The sequence below is a fragment of the Callospermophilus lateralis genome, chromosome 17 (assembly GCF_048772815.1).
Source record: "Callospermophilus lateralis isolate mCalLat2 chromosome 17, mCalLat2.hap1, whole genome shotgun sequence".
NCBI classification, from domain to species: Eukaryota; Metazoa; Chordata; class Mammalia; order Rodentia; family Sciuridae; genus Callospermophilus; species Callospermophilus lateralis.
This window is the reverse complement of record NC_135321.1, coordinates 60,616,912-60,632,086: the sequence shown is the minus strand read 5'-3', so window position 1 is coordinate 60,632,086 and position 15,175 is coordinate 60,616,912.

The following is a 15,175-nucleotide window of genomic DNA, read 5'->3' as shown; positions in this document are numbered from 1 at the left end:
CAGGCAGATAATCCTCCTGAGACATCCTGCACAGGAGACTAGAGTGAGATAAGGGCAATGGAAGAGATACCCATAAAATCAAAGTCTAGTGATTTTGATTCAAAACACTAATAATGAAATGAAGCCCTGAGAGAAATTCTATAAGTTGCAGCACTATGTAGGCATTTTGAGTCTCTGAGATTTTGAGGAGCTTTGAATTAGTTGAGTGAAAGGGATAGACTCCCCAAACATCAGCAGAGCTTCCACAAGTACCTCTCATGTAATATGGAAATGCTTGAGGTACTAGTAACTTGAGTCTAGGAGATGATCAGGATGGGAAAGATGTTCTTCCTCTTCTTCTATCCTGGCTGATGTTTGGGTTCTGACCCTAAATCAGACCCTGTCCCTCACCTTCATATCATTAATCTAGATTCTCCATCTTTTTGGCTGAGATGATCAGCTTCCAACTTAATAGCATTAGGATAATCCTTGGACTAGGCAACATTCTAATTTTGTTTTATTTGATTATTTTCCTTTAATACCCCCACTGCCAGTACAAAAATTTCAATACCAGGTACCCTGCGTAGGTTCTTCCAATTAGCCTTCCATACACATACACACTTAAGTAATAACTAAAGTTTGTATGCTTCTCTACATAATAAGGGTTCTAAGAAATATAACCTTTAAAATTTTATTTTGTTCCTTACGCTTTTCATTCAACATTATGGTTTTTAAATCTATTCAAGATTTCAGACTCCTGGATTGCTTTAGACTGCTGCGTGGTCTCATAGAGCATTCATGGATCAACTTTTAAGTCTCAAAACTGAAAGTGTTGAAACTCCAACTCACTGTGGGAAACACTATGTTTGTTTCAACAGTATGAACTTGTTGAAGAATATTTTCATGTGGGAGTTCAAACCTTAGAGGCTACCTAATTCATGGGCTTTAGTTAGAGAACATGTTGATTTTTGATTAAAAAATTATTTACTAGTAGAAGAATTATTATTAATATCTAAGTATCCCAGTTCTTCAATTAAGGGGTTCTAAGAAATATAACCTTTAAAAGAAATGGGAAATTATCATAAAAACTCAGTTAAAGAAAATAAAATATCTTCAGAATGCAGCAATAACACAGGCATCTGCAGTGACTGATGGGGAGCCCTGAAGGTAATGGCAGAGATAGACCAGTTTCCAAGATGTTCAAATGATCTCTGATCACTGGTGGACTCAAAGGTTCTTAGGCTTATGTCACTCCTGAGTTGGAAAATTAGGAGCCCAGAGACTGAACCATTCCATAAATGTGTTTTGTTTTGTTGTTCCCTATAATGAATTTTCTGTCTTCATTTGAAAATGAGATTTTTTAATATAAACCTAGATGATCAGCTTCTTGTTGAAAAATGTTAATATTTTCCAGGCTTGATAATGACAGTTGGTCAGATGCAGGAGAAGCTGCCTTAAAGATGAAGCATGAGATTCTCTGTTACACCACATTACACACCCACCTCCCATTGTTTATCCAGCACTAAGACTGAGCATTTTCTGTTTGTTGTATTTATCATTTACATTCTTTCACTCATCTTATTTGCCTTCTCCTAAGAGTAATATGAGTGTATGACACATATGCCATCTCAAGACAAAATACCCTATGAATAAAGGACTATGGGCATTAATAAGTCAGGAGATTCATATTTGTGCATCAGGTCTTTCAGGCATGAACTCTGTTACCTCAGTAGATTTCTTTTAATGAGCATTGGTAATCTTTTATAAAGTGTGGGAATTGGGTCAATTTCACATTTTCAAATCAAACATTGATTTTCATAGGGAACTAATAGGTATTCCAGGAAACATATGATTAAAATGAATTTTTTTCATTTTAATCATTTGGGATACTTAATATATTTTCAAATAAATTACCTTGTATATAAACTTCATTCTGTCAACCCCATAATATGTATCTGCAGCAAGGAACTCAATTTTTAATATAATTACATACATATATATATATATATATATATATATATATATATATATATTTTTTTTTTTTTCTCTCTCTCTCTCCACTTACAAAATTCCATGTTAAAATTAACACATCTAAATTCATAATCTTGATCTCCCTAGTCCTGTTCCTACCCAACTCCCAGATATTAAAACCATCAAGTCTGTCACTCAACAGAAACTTTTGTAACATTTTTGGTACATTCCTTTCCTAATTTATCTATTTTGCCAGTTATTTCTGTCTCTGTATCAGTTATTAATTGCTGTGTAACAAATGATGCCAAACTTTAAAGGCTTAAAACAGAAAAATTTTTATAGCTCATAATTCTATGGATCAGCAACTTGGTCCACTATAGGTGTATATTCTATCTTAGTGAACTCAAGTGGCAGCAATTCACAAGCAGATTGGCTGGGGGCTAGTTGGCTTGGAGGCCCTAGATGTACTGCTTGTATATGTTACACATAGTATAATAGTTCCTTAAGCTAGCCTTAGCCTTCTTTATATTGTGACCTAAGGGCAGCAAGAGGGAAAACCCTATTATGAAAATATTCTTCAAATCCTTGCTTCCATCACATTTGCTCATGTCTTATTGATCAAACTATGTCAGCTAGACAAACCCAGAGTCACTGGGAGAGGGACCATAAAAGCCAGGCATGGTGGTGCACATTTATAATCTGGCAACTCAGGATGTTGAGGCAGGAGGATGGTGGGTTAGAGGTCAGGTTCAGCAACTTAGCAAGACCCTGTTTCAAAATTAAAAAAAAAAAAAAATTAAAGGATTTGGGATGTAGCTCAGTGGCAAAGTGCCCCTGGGTACAATCCCACAGAGGGGGTGGGGGTGGGGCGAGCATGTGAGTGTAAGCATGAGTGCGAGAGAGAGATTGAAGATTGAGGAAAGGACCTCACTAGAATGGGTGTGGCATGCATTACTGGGAACTATTGCTGTGACAATGTTACCCAATCTCCAAAACTAACCTCAAATCATTCTGTCTTTCCCATATCTCCATATCAACTGACTCATCTAGGATCCAAGTCACTCTCATTTCTCACTTGAAATTCCAGAAGGCTTTTAATTGTCTTTCCAGTTATTTTTCACAGAAGCACAAATATATATCATATTGAATGTAAATTAAATTATTTCATTCTCCTGTCAAGAACCCAGATTTGTTATTAGATTTAGAATGCAATGTAGGTATCTTTCTTGAGTTAAAACCCTTCATTACACTGTTTTAATTTATCCATCCTACTTTTCTTTTTTACTCTGCTACTGTAACATTTGCTGCTTTTCCATTTCTCAAAGAAATCAGGCTCTTTTTAATAATGCATCTTCCCATTGTCACTTATGCACTCTGCCTTGAATACCCTTTCTTTAGACTCTGCATGACTTGGCTACATCTTGTATCCCATTGAAATAAGATCTTTCAATTATTCTCTCTCAATTTTAGTTTATTTATTTTGAAGCACTTTGTCAAAATTCTGTCTTTGTGTGTATATGCACATTTTTCATTTGCATCTTTTATCTATTAGTCCATAAATACGTGAGAATTGCATTGTGACTCTTTGTTTTGCTTTTTTTTGTACTTCACATGCCAGTGATTCATGAAATACCATCATAGAGATTTGTTTGAGGTCCATGTGCAATAGTGACACTGGATAAATACTTCATATAGTGCACATAAGCTCCAGTTATTATTCTGGTCATTTTTTAGATTTCACATATTTGGGAATTGCAGAACCATATTTTTATAAAGACATAGCCCAATCCTGAATTCTACTTTTCCACTTTCACATTTTTCAGAAGCCTAGATTCTAATTCTAATATACATAACAACATGGATTAACCTCAAAAAGATTATATTGAGAAAAAAAGGTAGCAAAAATTATTCACAGAACGATTCTAGTTCTTAGGAGAAGGAGTTGATTGAAAATGGGTAGAAGTAATGTTTTGGGGTGATGGATGTATCCTGTATCTTGGTACAATACAGGTTAACAGGCATGTAGTTTTCCCCAAATCATGTCTACATATGTGAGCATAATGAAACTGTTACCATTGGGTTGCCACAATTGTAAAATTTTATTATATATAAATAATAATCAATAAAGTTAATCTTAAACACTATTCAACAAAAAGATTATCAGGTAAAATCAAAGCATATTTAGAAATTTTATCCACACCATTAAAGTACAAGCTTTAGAACAGTCTTGATACTAAGCTTTATTATTTTTATTTCCTTCAGAAAAATTAAGCTATATTTCTAACCAATTGCTATCTCTTGATTTTATATAGAAGTACAAACTGAAAGGAGAGGAATTGTGTATTTATTTGTATGACTATTATCAAAGTAAGATACAGCAGAGGAAAGGGACAAAGGGTTGTGAGGAAAGAGGGGAAAAGTTCTGGGGAGTTACAGTGGTCAAATTATAGTGTTATATTCTGCATTGTGTGCATGTACAAATATGTAAAAGCAAATCTCATCAGTATGTATAATTATAATGCACCAATAAAAATGAGGAGAAAAAAAGTACAAAGTAAAAGAAGAGGAAATACTCATTTATTTGTGTGACTGTTATGAAGTGATAATATTGGAACAATTGACCAAATTTCACTCATTCTGCAGGAAGCATAGGCTGCTACAGAAACTGGCACATTTTGGGCTGTGGTGTACACATAAATGCTCAAGCGATACTTAGGAAGTCAGATTAGGAACCTGACGTAAGAAAAACCTTATTCTTCTACATAGAAGAAAAATGAACCCATTCCAAACATTGCTAAAGAACAATCAATAAATAATTCTAATTTTCTTTTGAAACCTGAGAGCCTTCATATAAACATGCACTTAAAGTTAAACAGTTTAATTTTTAAATACTTGAAACATAGCCAGACTTGGTGGCATAAGCCCATAATCCCAGCTATTCACAAAGCTGAGGCAGAAAGATCACATTAGCCTAGAAATTCAAGGCCAGTTGGGACACATAGAGAGATGTCTGCTTCAAAAATAAATAAATAAAAAATTGAATATTTTCAGCACAAACTGTGCTTTCACTTTTAATCTAATCTATTTAGGAGTAAAGCATTATGCCAAATATCATGCCAGGTTTTAGAACTCACTGTATACACAGGCCAATTAACCATAAGAACTTGCACTAGCATATATATTTGTTAATAATGTTTTTAAAATTTTTTGAGAAATTGTTTCTCCTAACTACAATGATAAGGCTATATGTCTTTAACATAGAGGCTATACAATTTTAATGGTATTGTTGATTATTTTCTATGAATATCATTCCTTTCATTAGTCTCTAGGAAAATGGAAAGAAAAATGTACAAAAAAGAATAATGTCAACACTAATAATTTTGAGCATTGCTTGTATTGGTACAAATTGCTAGTTAAAAATTAATTTCAACAAATATAAAACAAATAACTCTGTTTTCTTTTTTAAAATAGGCATTTCTCAAAAGAAGGCACAAAATTGGCCACAAAAAAGATGCTCAATATTAGTGAGCAAAAATACAGATGCAACTGCACTAAAATGACTAAAGTAAATAGTATAGATAATAGCAAGATTTGGTCACCATTTGGAGAAATTGAAACCCTCATATATTATTCGTTGAGTTGTAAAGTGGGGAAGCCAACTTGTATAATAGTCTGTCAGTTTCTTCAAATGTTACATATATGACTATATGACTCAGCAATTTTATTTCTAGACATATAATTAAGAGAAAGAAAACACATCCACACAAAAATGAATATTAATCACAAAAGTAAAAAAGCAGAAACATTCCAAATGTCCATCAATTGATGACTGAGTAAATAACATTATAACTCCAACTTAGGAATATTTTTATTCTTATAATAAAAAAGAACAAAGTCAATATACATATTACAACACAGATGAAGTTTGAAACCATCTCTCTTTGAATGTCATTACTGAACCCATTTTGTTATCTCCTATTTGGACTTCAATTACATGTACATTGAACTTTTTAGATGTTTTACATGACTCTTGATATTTTCTGTTCTTTTTTTTCCCCTCTACTTTTATTTTTTCTGTGTTTTACTTTAGACATATTCTATTGAGCACTTCAGTAGTACAGTTCTATCTTATCGGCTCTTAAACCTGTACTACTTAGTCTCAATTTCAGGTAATACATTATCAGTTATAAAGTATGTGTTTTATATTTTATAATGTGTCCAATTACTTGATAAAACTCTCTATTCATTCATTCTTATGTCTAAATTTTGCTCTACTTTAAAATATTAGTCACAATATTTTGAAGTTTTGTCTGCTTATGCCATTTTCTGAATCATCTGTAGGAATTTTGCTTTTCCTTATGCTATACTATTTCTTTGCATATCTTGTAATTTTTAATTGCAAGCCATATATTTTAGATCAAAAGACCTTTGAGGATCTAGTTGGTATCTTCCATCATTTACTCATTCCATCTACTAGATAGAATATTGAAAAACTTGGTTCATCCCAATAAGTTAGTAAATTTTATTTAGAGAAGAACAATTTTTCTCTTTTTCATCTTCCTTCCCAGGGGAGAGTTCCCCGTCCCCACAGCTTTCAACTGAAAGACAGGTGGGTCTTCTAAACACTGTATTCTTAAAATGGAGATTCTCGAACTAAAAAGTACATTATCTGAAATTAAAACACAAAAAGATGGGTTTACAAGAGACTCATGTTTGCCCTTTAAAGATTTTTAGCTAAATATTTTCACCCCTAGGTCAACGACTTTTTCAATTTTTCATTAGAGATATACATAGTCAGAACAAGGAAAAAAAGCTGTAAAACCAGGAGTTAACAAATTTTCATGAGACTATGAGAGAACTAGGTTCAATTTCATGGATTTGAAAGAAAAGAAAGGCATGTGCCTGCAGGAAGATTTGCATCCTTGAGGCAGATGTTACCAATTGCCCTTTATGAAACAAGAAATGTTTAGAGAGTTGTTATGTGATAGTAAAGCAAAAGTAACTTTGTTTTGTAAAACAACCATGCCAAGTAGAAGGGTCATGACCAGGGCAAGATGTTCTTTTCCTTTTTGCTATAGAACATGGAACTACCTAATCAGGCATTGTTTCTGTAACTAGGGTAATTGGGCTATGTTTCTAGGCTAATTGTGATTGGCTAAGCATCCCCACCGCCTGACTGCACTGTCCCCCTTCTGTAACCTGGCTTGCTTGCATTTGCTAGCCCCCCCCCCCCAAACATTCCTTTTGCGATTTTCAGGCTTATAAGGAGTGCCCTTGCAATTGTTCGGGGCTGATCAGGGGAATGGCTTTAAGTTCTGGTCAGCCGCCACCGGTGTGCTTCAATAAGTCTGGAAGTCAATTTATGAAACCCTGGGATGAAGCTTTAACTATAACAGAGCACAGGAGTGTGAGGCCCCTCCAGGTGCAGCTTTAGGGGAGTCATCACACCCTCTTGCAGACTCTTCTTATAGCAATCTCACCAGTGGAACAGAAAGGAGAACCCTCTTGGCAGAGGGAAACAGCAGCCAGAGCCCAAACTCCACCCTGGCCTAGCATTCCTTATTTATCCTAAACACTAAGTCTTAATCCCTGGAAGGAAGATCAGTTAAACCTGTGTTCTGGGGCTCTGGGAAAAGAAAATCAGACTACAACTGAAACTGCCCAGATCCTCTTCCCAGAGAAAAAACTCCTCAATCCCCACAGAGAAGAGTACCAAAGCCGCAGGCAAGAACACAGATGGAAACCTACTAGGGGAGAGCAGGACCACAAATGAGACCCACACCCTCAAACCCAGGTTCGTAGAAATTGTCTAAAACTAAAATTTAAATACAAAATGAGAGAATGCCACCATCACACCACCTCCATGGCCACCAGCATGCTAACAAGCCTTGAGAAAAAAAATGAATGCAGACAGCGCAGCGTCACTGGTCATTAGGAAAATGCAAATGAAAGCTACAATGAGATACCATAATTAGAAATTCTGAAAAAAATAGGACTGGAGGTGTAGCTCAGTAATAGACCACTTGCCTAGCATGTAAAAACTCTGGATTTGGTCCTCTGCACCACATAATTAGAATAACAATAGTGATGAGGATACCAAGATACCAGAAGCTGACAAGAATGTAGAACAGGAATTCTTCATTGCCAGTTTGAACATAAAATGGCTTCAACACTGTGGAAGACATTTTCTTATAAAGTTATATGTACACTCACTACACAACCCAGCAACATCTCTCATACATTTACTCAAGTTTATTAAAAACTGATATTCATACAAAAATGGTGTTACGGTATGGATTTTAAATGTCCCCCAAAGGCCCACATGCTAAAGGTTTGGACACCATTCAATGACACTACTGGGAGGTCTCAGAACCTTTTCAAGGTGGTGTATATTGGAGACATGCACTTGAGGGGGATATTGGGACCCTCTCTTCTCTTTTTACTTCCCAGACATCACAAGGTGAACAGGTTTCCTCCACAAATGCTTCCACCAAGATTTTTATCTTCACCACAAGCCCCAAAGCAATAGGGTCCACATGGACGGAAACCTCCAAAACTAGGAGTCAAAATAAACTTTTCCTCAAAGTTGATTTTCTCAGGTATTTTTGTCATAGCAAAGGAAAGTTAACTAACGCAAATGGTCTTCACATGATTGTTTAACTTCATAGTTGCCAAAAACTTTAACTAATCAAGATGTCCTTGAACAGAGGGAAGGGTAAACAAACCTGAACAGTGGGATATTACTCAAAAATAATAAGCAATGATCTGATAATTCAGAATAACATGGATAAGTCTTAAATGTATTTTCTTAAATATCAAATTCTTTCCCTATTTCTTTGTCTTCCTGTAGAAGCCTTCTGATGAAAGCACAAAATATGTTTCAGTAAAAAGTAGTTATAGTTCTCAGTATCAATTCACTGTTTCCTCTAGAAAATTCTTCTTAGGTGTGTTTTATCTTCTGACCTGCTTCACTTTTACCTTGGGTAGAGAGATAGAGAATGCTCACTTCCTAAGGTCTTTGAGAACAGAGGATATTTTATTCTGACTGTAAAGTTTTGGGCATAGGCCTTGTAGCCTTTCATGTAGAAATCAGCTAAGTTTCAGAGGAAGAGCACCCATATCTGAAGATCAAAATTGTATGATTCTGGCTTTGTGTCACTGCCAAAGTCAGTGTTTTTTTTTTTTTTTTTAATTCCCTCCAGAAATGGCCCTTGGATTATGAAACACTGAGAAAAGAAGGGGGAGGGGAACTGTCTACTATGACTCTGCCTCTGGAACTTGTTGTCTTGTCTGAAATTTTGGTTCATCCCATTATTGTTGCAACAATAACTCTTTGAATTCTTTTAAACACATGATGTTTTATAATTTCTTCTACTTTTTCTAACTGTTGTTGGTGTTGGCCTGTAGTGACCAACCACATTCAACCCTCACTGTGAGCAGATATTTATTTCCTAATTATTTTCAATAAGGGCTAATTTTTACAACAAAATGCAGAGATCTTCTTTTGATTAAAATATTAAGGATCTACATTTTCCCAGTGATTTGTAGCTGCTAATTTAAATAAGATACTAAAGAAATTTTTATTTTTCTCAAATACCTGTGAGGCTTTTAAAAAAAAAATTTCTTTACATATGTAGACTCTTTGCATGGAATGGCTGTTCTTTTGTTTCTTTTCTTTGATATTCTATATTTCTATAAATTGCAGCATTTTCTTCTTGGGCACAGGGAGAAGAGATGATTTGAGGGTGTTGTAACTGACTCCTGTGGACATGGTTTCAAAAGTCACCGCTATATCCTTTCTTGTCATCTTTCATGGCAAAAAATTTGGGGGTTTTATAAGGAAATCATTAATAGTTTCTTATACTGTGTTAACAAAGAACTATGATTGCTTTCCAGTTACTCAGAAATATATGGATTTTAAAATGTGAAAATGACTTTGATCACTCTATGCTTGCAATTATTTTACTTGAATGAGCAAGTTCAATGTATGGTAGGAAAAAGCTCAGAAAAATTAAGTATTTAATATAAGTTGTACTCACGTTAATTTTCACATAAGAAAGATAGATGCAAAAAGCACACATTTAAATGTAAATAAATTATTCTGTAAAGTTGATTTTTCAGAAGGCACTATGAAACCTCAGAACCATTAACTTATTCATACAACAAATATTTATTAAATGTTTTGTTCAGTATATTATTTAATACCACATTATCTTTATTCAGAAATCTCAGTTAATGGATAATAGAGTAATACCAGTTGATAGGAAAAGTGGTTAGCAACCATTAGTTAATGTATTTTGAAAATTACAATAAATTCTTTAAATTTGATGAAGGATTAGAAAAGTATAATTTGAGCTGTTCACAACTCTAACTATTCCTACTAAAGTGCAAGAGAAAACAACATGTACCCAAGACAATTTATGTATTTGATGTACCATACACATTGATTAGTAAACTACCACTATTTCAAAAGCAAGTATAAATAACAGAAATTGGAATCAATAATACCAATATTTTGGTATATACACTATCTTAGTCAGCTTTTGCATTGCTGTGACCAAAATATCTGACAGAACAATTTATAAGAGAGAAAATTTATTTGGGGCTCACAGTTTCAGAGGTTTAGTCCATAGGTTGTGAAACCCATTGCTCTGGGCCCTTGGGCAGCACCTGATAGAAGAAGGGCCCAGTAGTGGAAAGCCGCTCCGCTTATGGCAGGGTCAGAAGAGAAGGAGAGGAAAAGAGGGAGAGAGGGAGGAGGAGGGGGAGGGAAAGGGAAAGGAAGAGGGAGAAAGAGAAGGAGAGAGAGAGGGAGAAAGGGACCACAGGAATGATACTCCCTTACTGAGCATACCCCAGTGACCCACCCCCTCCAGTCACATCCCACCTAACTTACAGATAGCACCAACTCAGTCCATTCAAACTGGAATGAACTGATTAATTAGAGCTCATATGATTTAAAATTTTACCTCTGAATATTCTTCAAAAACATAGAAGCCTTGGGAAAACACCTCATATCTACACTATAACAATTACTTATTGATGATTTTTTTTATCCTTTGAAGACTATAAAATTGTCTTTGAATTTACTATAAGGAAGGCTATAAGATCTTTAGCAAATAGGAAGAGAAAACCGTATTTCTGTTCATCATTTAAAACGAGAGCAGGTGGGAGTTCATCCTTTGAGACGCCCCAAGACTTCTCCCGTCAGGACAAGTCTAGCAAGGAGTGGGGCACTGATGAACTGATTGTTGTTTGAGCCACAGCAAACAGAATGAGCTAGGTGGGGGCTAGGCAGGCTGTGGCTCACCAAGATGCAATCAATAGAAAGTCATTTCCTTACATTTTATCCTCTCCACAAACTCCCAGCACCACTTTACTCTCAATTATTCAGGCTCAATTATGTCCCTGGTCACAGTTGCCTGCATGGGCTGGGTGGTGATGCCCTTCCATCACAAGCTGCAATTTACTGAGCCCATTCCTATAGCATATGACAGCCAGGATATAAGCATTGACTCAAATAAGCCTATCAAATAGGATGTGGAACCAAAAGATGGACTCAAGTTTGCATTTTGTAGTTTAGTAATTATAGCATCTCAGACAAAATAATGTCTGGGGATACTACCGGTAAAATGCTGCAAGAATCAAAATATGTATTTCATTTAATACTGCATGAGAACTTTGTCTTAGGTCTAATTTGGCAGTTTCTTTTTAATTTTTTTTTTTTTTGCTAAAAGAAATCTAAAATAAAAAAGAACTTCGTTGTTCTTTTTTATAACTAGGGTTTTCTAATTATAAAAGTAATTCAGCCAGGTGTGGTGGCTCACTCCAGTGGCTCAGGAGGCTGAGGCAGAAGAATCATAAGTTCAAGGCCAGCCTCAGCAAATTTGTGAGGCCCTAAGCAACTTAGTGAGACCCTGTTGCAAAATTAAAAAAAAAAAAAAAAGAAAGAAAGGCTGAGGATGTGGCTTAGTGTTTAAGCACATCTGGGTTCAATACTGGTACCAAAAAAAAAAAAAGTTATTCATGCTCATTATAAAATGCATAAGAAAGAAATAATTTTCTACAATTTTCTACAATTTCTACATTTAGCATGCTCATTATCAATAATATCTGAGTGTCCAAGTGGCAGCATTTGGAAAGTTGGGATGATGATTGGGTTTTGTGCAGGTGGGTCTCTGGGTTAGCTGGAGGAAATAAAGGGCTTCATCAAGTCCTTCCTCATCTGATCCTCTAGTGAGAAAACAGTGAGTTCAGTACAGCAAGGAGTACCATACACCTGTACCTCTAGTTCTCAGGATCAAGTGCATCTTGAGCCACTGTTACAAAGTTGCTGATCCTTGGAGCCATGGCTTCATGGATGCTGGTCCCCTGCCTCCGTGGCCTATCAAAGGGAAAAACACCAAGCTGCATTAGTGCATAGCAAATTATAATTAGAGATAAAAATTATAATTAGATATAATCAGGGATGCTGAGACTTTTTCTCTAAAGGTGATCCAGAAAGCATAGCCCCCACATTCTATGTCATAGGAATTAGATCTTTGTGTTGATTTGGGCCCCAGCTGATTTGGGCCCCAGCTCTGTCATCCCCCTTTTTTCCTGCCTCTGCTCCTGTCACCCAGGGGGTTCTGCTTCCCTCCTTACTGATGCAGCCCAGCCAGCTAGAAGCTCAATGGCCAACTCTCCTTCAAGACACCCAATACTGGGAGACTAACTCATGTTCATTCAACTGCTTCACTTTATTTAAACAGTGAAAACACATCAATTTTAAGAGCTAAAATACTCTTGTGGGCAGACCTTACTGACCAGAATGAAGCTGGCACTCGTGATTTGGCTGGACTCACTGTAGATATTTACTTGTGGTGCTTGGTCTCTTTCTTAGTAAGCAACTTCAGACAATAACAGAAATTTGAAGTGCTAGCATTATAAAGTTTTAAAGGGATTTCAAGAACTCTAATAAAAACCCTGATAGCCTAACTAAAAAAATAGGCAAATAATTTGTGTAGCCATTTCTTTAAAGAAGATATATAAATGGCTGACTGATATATACACATAAAAATCTTCAAAATTGAGCTGGGTATACAGCTCAGTGGTATAGCATTTGCCTAGTATGCATAAGGCCCTAGGTCCAATCCCTAGATTACTCCCTGAAAAACAAAACAAAAAAGAAAAAAAAATCCTCAAAATCATCAGTCATTAGGAAAATGCAAATCAAAACCAAAATGAGATACCACTTCACAAGCACTAGCATGGCTAAAATATAGAAGAAAGATATAAACAAATGCTGATGAGGATGAACATGAATTGGAATCCTCATACATTGCTGATGGAAATATAAATGATGCATCTGCTTTAGAAAACAGTTTGGCAGTTTCTCAAAATGTTAAACACTCCAGATTTACTATATAATCCAGCAATTATGTTCACAGTTTCAATTATGTTCAAAGAGAAGTGAAAAATAAAAAAGAAACTTGCAATATGAATGCTCATTTCAGCAATATTAATGAGAGTCAAAATGTGGAAGTATCTAGCAACAGATTAATGGATACATAACATGAAGTATATCATCATATAATGACATATTATTTAGCTATAAAAAGGAAATACATGCTGATATATCCTTCATGGATGAGACTTTAAAATCTTGTGCTAAGTGGAAGAATCCAGCCCCAAAAGAGAACATCATATAATTTTATTTATATTAAATTTCCAGGAGTGATGAGTGTCTGGAGACAGGAAGAGGATGAGTCATTACTAACTAGCAGTGAGAGGAACAAGGTGGAACAGGTAGCAGCAGATGTGGAGTGGCTGCTAGTGGGTATTGTTTTTTTGTGAATGTGGTGAATATATTCTAAAATTAGATTTTCATAATGGCTGAAAACTCTGTTGCTATGCTAAATCCATTAATTTTACATATTAAATGGTTGGATCTTAGGATATGTGAATCATATCTCAATAAATCTGTTAAAAAAGAGCCCCACCTGCCCCTACAGCAGGCATTATGGTTTTAATCTTACCTTTCTCACTAGCAACTAATATTTGAAGGAGATGTTATTTTCCATTGGTCACATTAGCAAATCAAGTCTTAAAGATTTTGTGGTTCTTAGGAACAATTTATTATAGATTTACTATTCATATTTAGCACTGTCAAATATAACTTTCTTTAGGAGAACCATAAATTTATGGTTAAAATTTAACCTAAGAAAATAAAATGAAATGAATGAAAGGAGACCAACAGTTTAATAATAATCATCAGAGCTGCAATTTAATTGTACCCTAGACACATGTACTCTTAATGCACTGCTGATAAGAAACTATAGATTAATAGTCTACATTAATTTAGGCTGAGTCACAGAAGAAATAAAATATCTTTACATATGCATACTACATTTACAATTATGTCACTTTTGCCTGTTTTGCAGAATTCTAATCCAGACTGAATTGCACTATAAAAATAAACATCTGTAATCAACAACCATTGAGAAGATACATGAAAGAAACTACCTCATTTGCATAAAAAGATCAATAACAAAAAAATCCAAAAGTATAAGGAGAATTTTAAAAGTAGTATAGAAAACTTACATAAGAAAACTTGTATCTGGCAGATGATAAGTCTTAAATAATTGATCTTAAGTAGACAGTGTCATTAAGATGTCAGTTATTTCTAAGTTAATTTATGCACTGATTGTGATACCAATTAAATTAATATCAGTTTTTGCTTTTTGTTTTTGTTTAAGTGATTGGTCGTGGTGATTTGGTGTTTTCCCATTGTAAAGTTCAAGTGGAAAAGTGAAAGAATAAAAAAAAATTGGCAAAACTCTGAATAAAAGGGCAATAAGAAAAATAACTCCTTCCAGGTAGTAACTACTCATGTCCAACAGGCATGAAACTATACTCAAAAGATACCCAAAAGTCATAACCCACCATTATAGCATCAACACTAAACCCAAAATATTATCAAATTAAAAACTCCCAATCTCATCAGCTGAATTAGCTAAATTGGGCATGGGTGAGACTCTGGCTAAAGTCTGTGCCGGAAAAAAAAAAAAAAATTTCTCTCCACCTGTGGACCTGTGAAACTAGAAAATAACTTGTGAGTTTCCAAAACAGAACATTGAGACAGATACAGGATGGATGTTCTCATTTGCATAGGGATAAATTGGACAAAATAAAGGGGTCACTGGTGTCAAGCAAGTCCAACTCATTAGGACAAATTCCATTAGGT